General features: G+C 38.0%; 1 pseudogene; it reads right to left on the bottom strand.

The window, feature by feature from the left end:
* Positions 1-6188: 6188 nt before the first annotated feature.
* LOC147510765 (uncharacterized) lies at positions 6189-11790 on the bottom strand (annotated as a pseudogene).
* Positions 11791-12043: the final 253 nt, after the last annotated feature.

The raw sequence follows: 12043 nt of genomic DNA on the forward strand, positions 1-12043 counted from the left end.
AAATACAAGTTCGGGAAAATAAAACATCTACTGAGAATCCTCAGGGGCTGTTGAAGAAGAACCAGGAGTCCTGTGACGGCGTGCAGGATGAGCTCCCATGGAGGTTAATTGCTCCTGGATATCACCTAGAGTATGCATCACATGATCTTGAAATTGGTGCTGGTTCGCCATGAGCATTCGCTGGAACTGATTCTGGAGAGTAGTCATATGATCCTGAACTGCTTTCATGGAAGTGCACATTTGTTGCTGAAATTCGCCCATGGTCATATCCTCTCTGAATTCGCCCATGGTATGTTCCATCGATATATGGCGAGTATACAGGTCTCGCATGCCACTGTATAGTATAGAACGGCTACGTGCATCTTAGTTCTATAGATGCACGTAGGGCATCTATAAACGGCTCATTTGGCTCATAGCAGCCTCATCAAAGAAAGGTGGAGGGAATGGGGGAGGTGGAGCCACGTTATCGTGTTCAGCTGCCATGCGTGCTGTGGGTTCCCATGGGGACAGTATGCACTTCTTGAAAGCATTCATATTCTCATATGGCAGCATAGGGACTAATGGGGTGGCAGACAGGAAACCCAAATTAATCATAACTTGCATGACAAGAATGGAAAGAGGGGCTGACCTGAGTGTGGCATGCGTAATGATGTCGAATAGAAAGGTCACTATATAGAAGTTACCTTTTCGCTCCTAGAGGATCCAGAGTAGGTGCATGAATGTCTTGTTAATGTCAGATGGCTTAGAGGTGCCAAAGACATTCTGACCCAGCCATTGAGTCATGACAAGCTGGTTCCACCACACAGAATGTTGATACGCGCATTTCTCATCCATATTATACTTGCCTTTGATTAGCGTGTCAAGCAAGAGGTTGTAAGTCTGTGGATACAAGGACTGCTACTAAGTGTGCATGTGGTCGACCAGAGGTATTCCCATGATCTTGGAGATCAAGGCGGGTGTGACTTGGCGTGGCACGTCATTGATGGTGACCCAAAAATTGTCGCCATTAAAGCCGCCATTGTTATAGAATTTCAACACCAAATCCGTTGAATACAGGCTGCCATTAGCATACAAGAGATACTCCCATCCTCCTGAGTGTATTTATGTATAAAAAAATGGAGCAAACACCACACTTTTAAATAAGGATCTAAATTTTTTTTTGACTGAGATTCGTCGATTTTCGTCCATTTTGTGATCGTAGGAAAAGGATGAGTACTGTTTTGTGATGAGGGGAAGAATTTGAAGTTGGTGGCAGAACAGAATTCGATTATGAGCTATGGTGGTCGTGTGTGAGACTTGGTTTGAACTAGGGTCTATCTCGTGTGTGACTGGATTTGCAGGGGACGAGATCCAGTTTTTGTAGGAGAAGAAATTGGGAATGATGACGCATGGGAGAGATGTCTTGGGTTATAAATGGGCCGAGAATGACGAGATTTGGTCGGGCCCAATTTTTTTCCCTAGCCGAAATCAAGCCCAAAAAATGTAAACGCGCACAGATGACTCGTTCGGACTCCAAATTGAATAAATGAGCTACCAAAATGATCGGCCAGAAAAATGCCATCCAATTATGTGTGTCATGCTCATAGGCCAAAATTTTTTTTGAAAAGGAGGGATGTTTTATTTATAAACAATGTTTTTTTTTTTTTTTTTTTTTTTTTTAATGGTTTTATTTTTATATAAGGGAGATTAATGTGAACAACACTAGATGTCTAGAAGACTCACCATCTAAACTCTTAGACAACTGTCATGTCGGATCTGGAGCGAACCCAATCCATCCAGACTGTGGCTTCACCTTTATGTATTATGGGTCTAGGGGCAGGACTGTAACATCCTGGACCGTGCGTGCTACAATCTAATAATATTACCCTTATTACATGCAGCTATCCTCAAACCGCCCCAATGGGAACTTGAAATAATCAATTCTATGGGTTATCCTGGTGGAATCCATTGCCCGTACGTATCCCAAGTAGGCAACATCCGAGGTTGAACATGAATCCCTTTGTGCACAGCTTAATGCAAGGGGAATTTTAAAAGACAACAATATATACATATATACAACGCGAGTCTTTTAACGTAAGATCCTCAAGACAAATTGATAAGTTGTTAGTCGGTCTAAATTAATAGACTAATCTAACCCTAATTAAACCGCAAGCGCATAGCTATCGTTGAAAATAGTTGCGGCAAACGGGTCGATCCCACAGGGATTGCTACTTCGGACAAACGAGTACTAAAATATTACCTAACCTAATTCGACAATGTTGTTTTATAGAAATTTGGAATTATTATTAACTAAAACTAATTATTTTAACTACGTTTACGAAAACTATAAACTAAATAATTGGGTTTTATCAAATAGAGAGAATTCTAGGACTGTTGAATCCACCTTAGACTTCTGTTTATATTTCTAGGAGTAATTTTAATATTCCAGATTTAATACAAGTAGCACGAGGGAAAGGTAACCCTTGCTTTCTCGAAGATATGATCGTGACAACTCTTAACTAAACATGTATCTTCTAAAAGTTCAGCACTAATGATCAAACTCAAAAGATTACTCGTCTTTTTACGGCACGAGTAATATCTAAACTTGATACAAACAGTTAAAACGGGCTTAATCAATAACGACGAATATCGAACTATATCGCATGCATGACATACTATATGAAAGATAAATTCTTGCTATCAAATTACGAACTTAGAAGAATATAACGATATTAAACCAACTGGAAATTATCAAAATCAATCCCAATACACAAACAGTAATCTAAAGTTTCATCAAAGTCCTAGACAGAGTTTAGTTACACATAACAATATCACTGAAGGGAAAAACAAAATTAAAAGAAGAGATAATCATCGCAAAACCGTAGTCCAGCAGTGGTGTCGTCTTCTCCCAATTCGGTTTGCCCAAGCTTCAATTCCGCCGGCGCTAACTCGAGTTTCTCCTCTCCCAAGATCTGATTTTCTGTGTTCTGGAGTGTTGTTGAGAGAGACCCTTTTCTTTGGTTTTTATTGGTATATATAGAGATTTTGTTAGGGCCGTGTTTGATTTGGAGTGGAATTAGAAGTTTCTAATTCGGTCGCGAGTGTTACGAATTCAATTTGATCGCCGGAATTAAAGGAGAACTTTGCTCCTGTTCGTGAGAGAGATGAAGACTAGGACTTATCTGGTGGTGCCAGTTCTAAACTTGTTGAGGTGGATTAGATAGATTGAGGGCTTGGGTGTTAATTATTGGACCGGTCTATCTTGGCGCACATGGGCTGGTCTTATAACTTGAGGAGTGTCGGTTATAACAAAAGCACAAGCTTTCACTTTGGATGCTAATCACGTGGTGTACTTAAGCCCATAAGCCATGGGCCTATTTCCATTAATTCTTTTATGTCTTCGTTTACTTAGTTTGGCCCAACTTTACAAGTCCAACCAATGGTCCATATTAAATCAACCTTTTCTGGTCACGTCCTCACTTAAATCTTGGCTTCATGTGCATTTACTAAATACTCATAGCCATAGCCTTGTTACTGATAGGTGCTAAGGTAGTAAGGTACCGAGTCCAAATTCTCATTAGCAAACAACAATGCCAAATCCAATGCACGCAAACAATATCTTGACCAACATGGGATACCTCCACTGAACTAGATCAACGTACACACACTAATATCTTCGAATCTCGACAGTTTCAACACTTTTAATTAAGTCAACTCCGATCCTGCAAAATCACTAAAAACACACTAATTAAGTCAAACGAATAAATTAAATAGACTAACTAGTATAAAATTGGGCGTAGATATATGTAACATCTACATGTCTATCAATTATCCCCAAACTTACATTTTGCTAGTCCTCGAGCAAAACCAAAACTAAACTAATAAGAATAAAACAAAAAATCCTAACTCACTTTCGTAGGAATCACGATTACACTTAGCATGTGTAACAAGCCTTTTAAACCACTAGGTTTACCCTAGTGGACGAGTTTAGTCTCGTGAGGGTTTTCAGAAACGGTACCCACAAACATTAACATCGCATGACAAATGGTGAAATAATTTTCTCAGAGATAAAATCTTTTGCCAACTGATAAACAAGTTCGAAAATTATTAATCACCACAATTTACATCATCATTACCAAGACGCATCATCACTTCTAAAGATAGAAATCATTGACTAGTTTCCAAAACCAAAGCGTGTGTGTGTGTTTAGCCAAACTAATATAATCTCTTATCCAAGTAACGGAATTCTTAACTTACTATCCGAAGAATATATCAACCTCAATCCTCACCATTCATACACTCACAAGAAAGTCTCTCTTTTAGATAAGTTTTCAATTTTACCTCTGTATGTAGGGAAATGAGTAAAATAATAGAACATCCCATATACTTAGCCAGAAAGATGGACTTATAAAATTTCAAAAACAAATTAGTTTCATGGAAAGAACATCAATCACATGTGAAGTGTCGGGTCCTTCACTTTAGCATCCTCTCACCTATTCTACACTTCATATCATACTTTTGTGATAAGTCTGGGTATTAAGACGGGGCTTAGGATAGGTTAACAAGAAAATGATAAAAAGGATTCAAAAATTTCTGAGAATAAACTAAAGACTTTTCTTGCACTTGATCTTCTTGGAAAATTTCTTCACTTTGTAGACCACATTACTTTACTTTCTCACTACTTCTTCTCAATGATTTCTCTTTCTCTTTCTTTTTTTTATATATATATATATATATATATATATATATATATATATATATATATATATATATATATATATATATATATTTCTTTCTTTTCTATTGAATCACTTTGACCAAAAGGAATGATTTTCTTCATTTGATTTTGGTAAATTTTCCTTCCGAATCTTCTTTCTTCTAGCTTTCTCCTTAGTCTTTTAGAAATTCTCAGAAATATGGGTAAGGCCAATAATATGGGTTTACACTCCTTATCTGGAGTTGGGTTAAGTATAGTTGGTTTAAGAAGAAAAGGCTTAATATATAAGGCTCAAAAGGGTTAACATGAAAATCCTACTAGGTGGTATAGATAAAGGCTAATTGGCTTACTACTTGACTTATCAGTATGATATTCCGCTTCGAATAGACATCAAGACCTAATGGCTATCTCCCCAGTTGATGTCACTTCATGATCGACCAAAATAAGAAAAAATGAGACCATACTACGAATTTAAGCATAGAAGAATGATTGAGTCAACTTGGACTCAGAATTTACGTAAAAACTTTCCAAGAAATTCAAAGGCTCAAGTCTTACGGGTTAAGTCTCTATAGTCCTCTTCTAGTTCACTAGGAGATTAAATTACTCTTCAATTTGACATGTATTAGGTGGCTAATAGTGCATATTCCACTTTGGCTTAGACTTCATCAACAAAATCTATTTCTAGAGGTAGAAAATAGTCTAAAAGCAACAATAACTTCAAAAGTGACTCTTAACTTCATAGATTCCTTGAAAATCAGTGGCTTTAGAAATCAAATTTTTTTTAAGTTTCTCATCATAGGAAATCACCATTAATCATACCAGGTTGGACATATTTATTTTTCGCTAAACAAACATTTTGTTCCCACCCCCAAACTTCTTATAGACATTGTCCTTAATGTTAACATAGATGCGTAATTTAAAAGATATCAACATGGACAAGTAAAATTATATAAGGAAAGAGGTTACCAAGAGCTTCCAAAAACGAAAAATAATATCTTTGAAGTAAAATTATATAAGGAAAGAGGTTACCAAGAGCTTCCAAAAACAAAAAATAATATCTTTGAGTCACCTGTAGAAATTAGTACTCACAAAAGATATAACAATGATAATATAAAAGAGGACCAAGTTACTACAGTGACTAAAATGTGTCACGTGTCTCATCCCATAGAGTTACACGTCTCCAAAAAGGCGGAGAAAAGGTGCTAGAGTGGAATGCATGATACACGTGCACAAAAGACTCAACAAAAATAAAAATGGGTTGCCTCCCATAAGCGCTACAGTTAACGTCTCTAGCAGACGAATGCTTCGCACACCCAATTCTTAGATTAGCATTTTGTCTGCCAACTAAACACAAAATGAACGCCCCAAAATTGAATTTTTTTTGACAGAGTCTCCTTTGTATTTTTGACATTTCATAAATAAAAACCTGTCATAACCTGAAAATTACAATAATATGTTTCTCATTGGTTGACCCAAATGGAGACTAGGAGCTGGAATGAAATATTTGGGAACAATACGTAGCGACTCTTACAACAGAAAAACAAAACCTAAAAACAACGAAAAACAAAACCTAAACTACTAAAATGCAACAAGCATACTCATTCAGTCATGATAAACAGGATCAATAAGATCTACCTCTTCCACATCCTTATTAGCAAAACCATCAAGATATGGTTTCAAGCGTTCACCATTAACCTTAAACACACGACCATCCGTAGGATCCTCTATCTCAACAGCACCATGAGGAAAAACAATTTTAATAATGAAAGGACCAGTCCACCTAGAACGTAATTTACCAGGAAAAAGACGCAAACGAGAATTATATAGCAAAACTTTTTGATTAGGTTCAAAGGACTTGCGAAGAATAGATTTATCATGAAAAATCTTAGTCCGCTCCTTGTAAATCTTGGCATTCTCATATGCCTCATTCCTTAACTCAGCTAACTCATTTAATTGAAGCTTACGTTGTGAACCTGCTCTACGCATGTCAAAGTTAAAAGTTTTAATTGCCCAGAAAGCACGATGTTCTAATTCCACAGGCAAATGACATGCCTTCCCAAACACAAGCCTATAAGGAGACATACCAATGGGAGTCTTATAAGCAGTCCTATAAGCCCAAAGGGAATCATTAAGGCGTTGAGACCAATCCTTACGGTCGTCACGTCTTTTCTAAAATCAGTTTAATTTTCCTATTAGATACTTCAACTTGACCACTAGTTTGGGGATGGTAAGGGGTAGCAAGTTTATGAGTAATAGAGTACTTTTTCATTAAAGATTCAAACGCACGATTTGTAAAATGAGTACCATTATCACTTATAATTGCACGAGGAGTACCAAAACGAGAAAATATATTATATTTCAAAAAGTTAACTACAACCTTGTGATCATTCGTTTTACATGGCACTGCCTCAACCCACTTAGAAACATAATCTACTACGACGAGGATATAAAGATAACCAAAGGAGGGAGGAAAAGGACCCATGAAGTCTATACCCCACACATCAAAAAGCTCAACAACCAAAATAGGGGAAAGAGGCATCATGTTCCTATGGGAAATATTACCTGTACGCTGGCATCGATCACATCCTAACAAAACTCATGTGCATCTCTAAAGAGAGTAGGCCAATAAAAACCAAACTGCAAAACCTTAGCAGCCGTCTTCTTAGGACCAAAGTGACCACCACATGCATGGTCATGGCAAAAGAAGAGAATACTACGAAATTCACTCTTAGGAATACATCTCCTAATAATCTGATCAGGGCATGACTTAAACAAGTATGGATCATCCCAGAAAAAATACTTGGCCTCAGCAAGAAACTTAGATTTATCTTGTTTTTCCAATGAGAAGGAAACTGACCTGTAACAAGATAAATAACAATATCTGCATACCAAGGCAACTATGAGACACCAAAAAGTTGCTCATCAGGGAAGGACTCATTCAAAGGCAAAAGACTAGTAGAAGACTCTACTATAAGCCTAGACAAGTGGTCAGTGACCACGTTCTCTGTACCCTTTTTATCCCTAATCTCAATGTCAAACTCTTGTAATAAGAGGACCCAACAAATAAGACGCGCTTTAGCATCCTTTTTAGAAAGAAGATACTTCAAAGCCGAATGATCAGTAAACACGACAACCTTAGACCTTATGAGATAAGACCTAAACTTGTCTAAAGCAAACACAACAGCTAACAATTCCTTCTCGGTTGTAGTGTAATTCATTTGGGCATCATTAAGAGTTCGACTCGCATAATAAATTACATGGGCCAACTTATCAAACTGTTGACCTAAAACAGCCCCAATAGCATAGTCCGACGCATCACACATTAACTCAAAAGGCACACTCCAATCAGGTGGTTGTATGATAGGAGCGGTAGTCAATAAATGCTTAAGCTTCTCAAAAGCTTTCAAACAATCATCATCAAAGACAAAATTGACGTCCTTACCAAGTAAATTGCATAAGGGACGAGAAATCTTGCTAAAGTCCTTAATGAATCGCCTATAAAATCCAGCATGACCTAAAAAAAACCTAATATCTTTCACAGTCTTAGGTGGTGGAAGACTAGAAATGACATCAATCTTGGCCTTATCAACCTCAATGCCTTTACTAGAAACAATATGACCAAGAACAATACCCTGTTGAACCATAAAATGACACTTCTCCTAATTCAACACCAGATTCTTCTCCTTGCACCGAATTTACACTAATTCCAAATGGCGCAAACCCTCATCAAAAGAATCACCAAATACAGAGAAGTCATCCATAAACACCTCAAGAAACCTCTCTACCATGTCAGAAAAAAATACTAAGTATGCATCTCTAGAAGGTACCAGGTGCATTACATAACCCAAATGGCATACGACGGTAGGCAAAAGTTCCGAAAGGACAAGTAAATGTAGTCTTTTCTTGATCTTCAGGTGTAATACATATTTGATAATAACCGGAATAACCATCGAGAAAACAATAATACTTATGACCGGCTAACCGTTCAAGCATTTGGTCAATAAAAGGAAGAGGAAAGTGATCTTTCCTAGTGGCTAGATTCAACTTACGATAGTCAATGCAAAAACGCCACCCAGTAGTCATACGGGTAGGAACTAACTCGCCATTCGCATTCTTAACTACCGTAATACCAGACTTCTTAGGGATAACCTGAACCGGACTCACCCATTGACTATCAGAGATGGGATAAATGATACCCGCATCTAACAACTTGAGAACCTCGACTCTCACTACTTCTCTCATGTTAGGATTAAGCCGTCTCTGGAATTCACGGGTTGGTTTAGCATTCTCCTCTAGATGAATATGATGCATACAATCAGTGGGGCTTATCCCGTTAATATCAGCAATAGTCTACCCTAAAGCTGTTTTATGGTCTCTAAGAACCCTAAGCAATTTACTCTCTTGTTCACTATCAAGATTAAAAGCAATAATAACAAGCAAGGTCTCATCAAGCCCCAAAAAGACATACTTAAGAGTATCAGGTAATGGTTTTAACTCGAGTTTAGGAGGACTTTCTATGGAAGAAACTGGTTTAGACTCAGAAGGAGAAAGAGGTTCTACCTTGGTTTTCCACTTATTAGTATCTAAGATTAGGGTAGCATCAAGCAAATAATTAACTTCATAAATAGAACTATCCACATCAAAATCATTGCCAAAATGAGCTAAACAAGACTCAAGAGGGTCATCAGAATAACTCTCTAAGAAAGTCTTATGGACCACAGACTCAATCAGATTAACTTCCCAAAAATCATTAGGCTCGGGGGTTGTTGACCCACATTAAACACGTTAAGCTTGGTAGTCATATTACCAAAAGAAAGCTTCAACACTCCATTACGGCAGTTAATGATAACATTAGATGTGGCCAAGAATGGACGACCTAAGATAACAGGAATGTGGTGCTTAGGGTCCTGAACAGGCTGTGTATCTAGAACAATAAAATCAACAGGGAAATAAAACTTGTCAACCTAAATCAAAACATCCTCAATAATACCCCGTGGAACTCTCATAGACCTATCCGCCAATTGAAGAGTAATGGTGGTGGGTTTTAACTTACCAAGACCAAGCTGTAAATAAACCGAATAGGGCAACAAATTAACACTAGCCCCTAAATCTAGCAATGCCTTCTCAATCATATGATCACCAATTACGCAAGAAATAGTAGGGCATCCAGGATCTCTAAACTTAGGCGGGGTTCGGTTTTGGATAATGGAGCTCACTTGCTCGGTAAGGAAGGCTTTCTTGTGCACATTTAACTTACGTTTCCGTGTGCACAAATCCTTAAGAAACTTGGCATAAGAAGGAACTTGTTTTATGGCATCAAGTAATGGAATGTTGATTTGAACTTGTTTAAACAGCTCCATCATCTCACTCAAATTAGAACCTTTCTTAGCCTGATCTAACCGTTGGGGAAACGGAGCTTTTGGTATATAAGAAGGTATAGGACTAGTCTACACAGGAGTAGGAGGTTCTAAGCTCTCCTTGGAAGTATTACAACTAGTAGTCCCACTTACGTCATTCTCCTCCCCTTCAATCTCTATAGGATCAGATCCGACCTCACCATCCTTAGGTACCTCAACCCTATTATCAACCTGTTTACCACTCCTAAGAACAGTAATAGACTTGGCTTGCTCCTGGTGGTTCCCTTGGTTCAAGTTAGAGCCTATTTCATACTGTCCCTTTGGATTAGCCATTGGTTGACTAGGAAACCTACATTTGTCCCTTTCATTCAAAGTATTAGCAATTTGACCAATTTGAACTTCCAACTTCCTAAGGGCTTGAGCATTCTCCTGAGTAGCCGTTTGACTGGTTTGCATAAACCGATCGGTCGTTTCCTGAAGTTTCATGGTGGTCTGTGCTAATTGAGCCATAGTTTCCTTTAAAGGTGACAACTTAGGTGGTTGGGGTGTATACTGTTGCACCGGGTTTGTATTACTAACTGGACCACCCTGATGTATACCCTTGGACCAAGATAGGTTGGGGTGGTTACACCACCCAGGGTTATACGTATTAGAAAACGGATTATTGCCTGGATTTTGGTATGAATTAAAAGCATTAACTTGCGTAGTAACGCCAGGGCAATTATCAATCACGTGATCAAGACTATCACACAACAAACAACCAGGGGTCTCAACATTATTAACTTGAGCTGGAGATTTTGTCTCCTTTTCTACCTCAAGAGCCTCAACTCTTCTAACTAAGGTAGCTATTTTGGCATTCGAGTCAAAATCTTTATCAACGTGAAACATAACATTCTTTGTAGTACTACTAGCCATCTTTTTAGGCTCACAACTAGTTTCCCATTGTTGGACCTTTTCAGCAACGTCTTCAAAAAACGACCATGCATCATCCATAGTCTTATCACAGAAATCTCCAGTACTCATGGTCTCAATCATAGCCTTAGAGCTAAAATCAAGACCCTCATAGAGAATCTGTATTAGCCCACCCTTCTCTAGGCCATGGTTAGGACACTGCAAGAGCAGGTCCTTGAACCTCTCCATACACTTCCATAATGACTCTCCATCAGCTTGGCAAAAAGATAATAAATTTTTTCTAAAAGCAGTTGCCTTATGATTAGGGAAAAAATTCTTTAAGAACACAATGCATAATCTTTCCCATGTAGTTATGGAATTAGATGGAAGAGTGTGAAACCAACTCTTCGCTTTCTCCTTAAGGGAAAAAGGGAATAACTTCAGCTTTATAGCCTCATCGCTAAACTGTTGAAGCTTCACAGTCCCACAAATATCTTCAAACTCCCTTACATGAAGATATGGATCTTCCTCATCCGTACCCCTAAACTTAGGAAGTAACCCAAGTAGATTGGGCTTTAACTCGAAATTATTAGCATTGGTCGGTGGAGGAACGATGCAAGATGGTCGAGTTGTCCTAGTAGGATATATGAATTCCTTAATAGACCTAGGTACTTGGGCAACAATGTCGTTATTATTGTCAGCTGTGTCAGCAAAAATTGGTGTATTACCGACAAAGGTTATAGGTATCTCTAACTCGGCGAGATTTCTAATCCTTCTATGGAGTGTCCGTTCAATTTCTGAATCAAATAGTGCTAACTCTGGATTATTGGATCGAGTCTCGATCATAAACCACTTCTAAAACCTAAGACTCTAATAAATGATGCAAACGATGCTCACACAAACAATATCAAACAAATATTTCAACCCAGATTGAATTTTAAATATTGTTTAATATATTTTCTCCTAAACCCAAATAACACGATTCCCATTTCTTGTGCAAAAGCACCGTCACTCAATCCACGTATCAAAAGGGTTTTCCTAATGAGCGGGCTAAAACCTGTCCTAATGCAAGATGCCTAAGGCTGGTCAATGTGATTTA

Source organism: Coptis chinensis, chromosome 3, assembly GCF_015680905.1.
Source record: "Coptis chinensis isolate HL-2020 chromosome 3, ASM1568090v1, whole genome shotgun sequence".
NCBI classification, from domain to species: Eukaryota; Viridiplantae; Streptophyta; class Magnoliopsida; order Ranunculales; family Ranunculaceae; genus Coptis; species Coptis chinensis.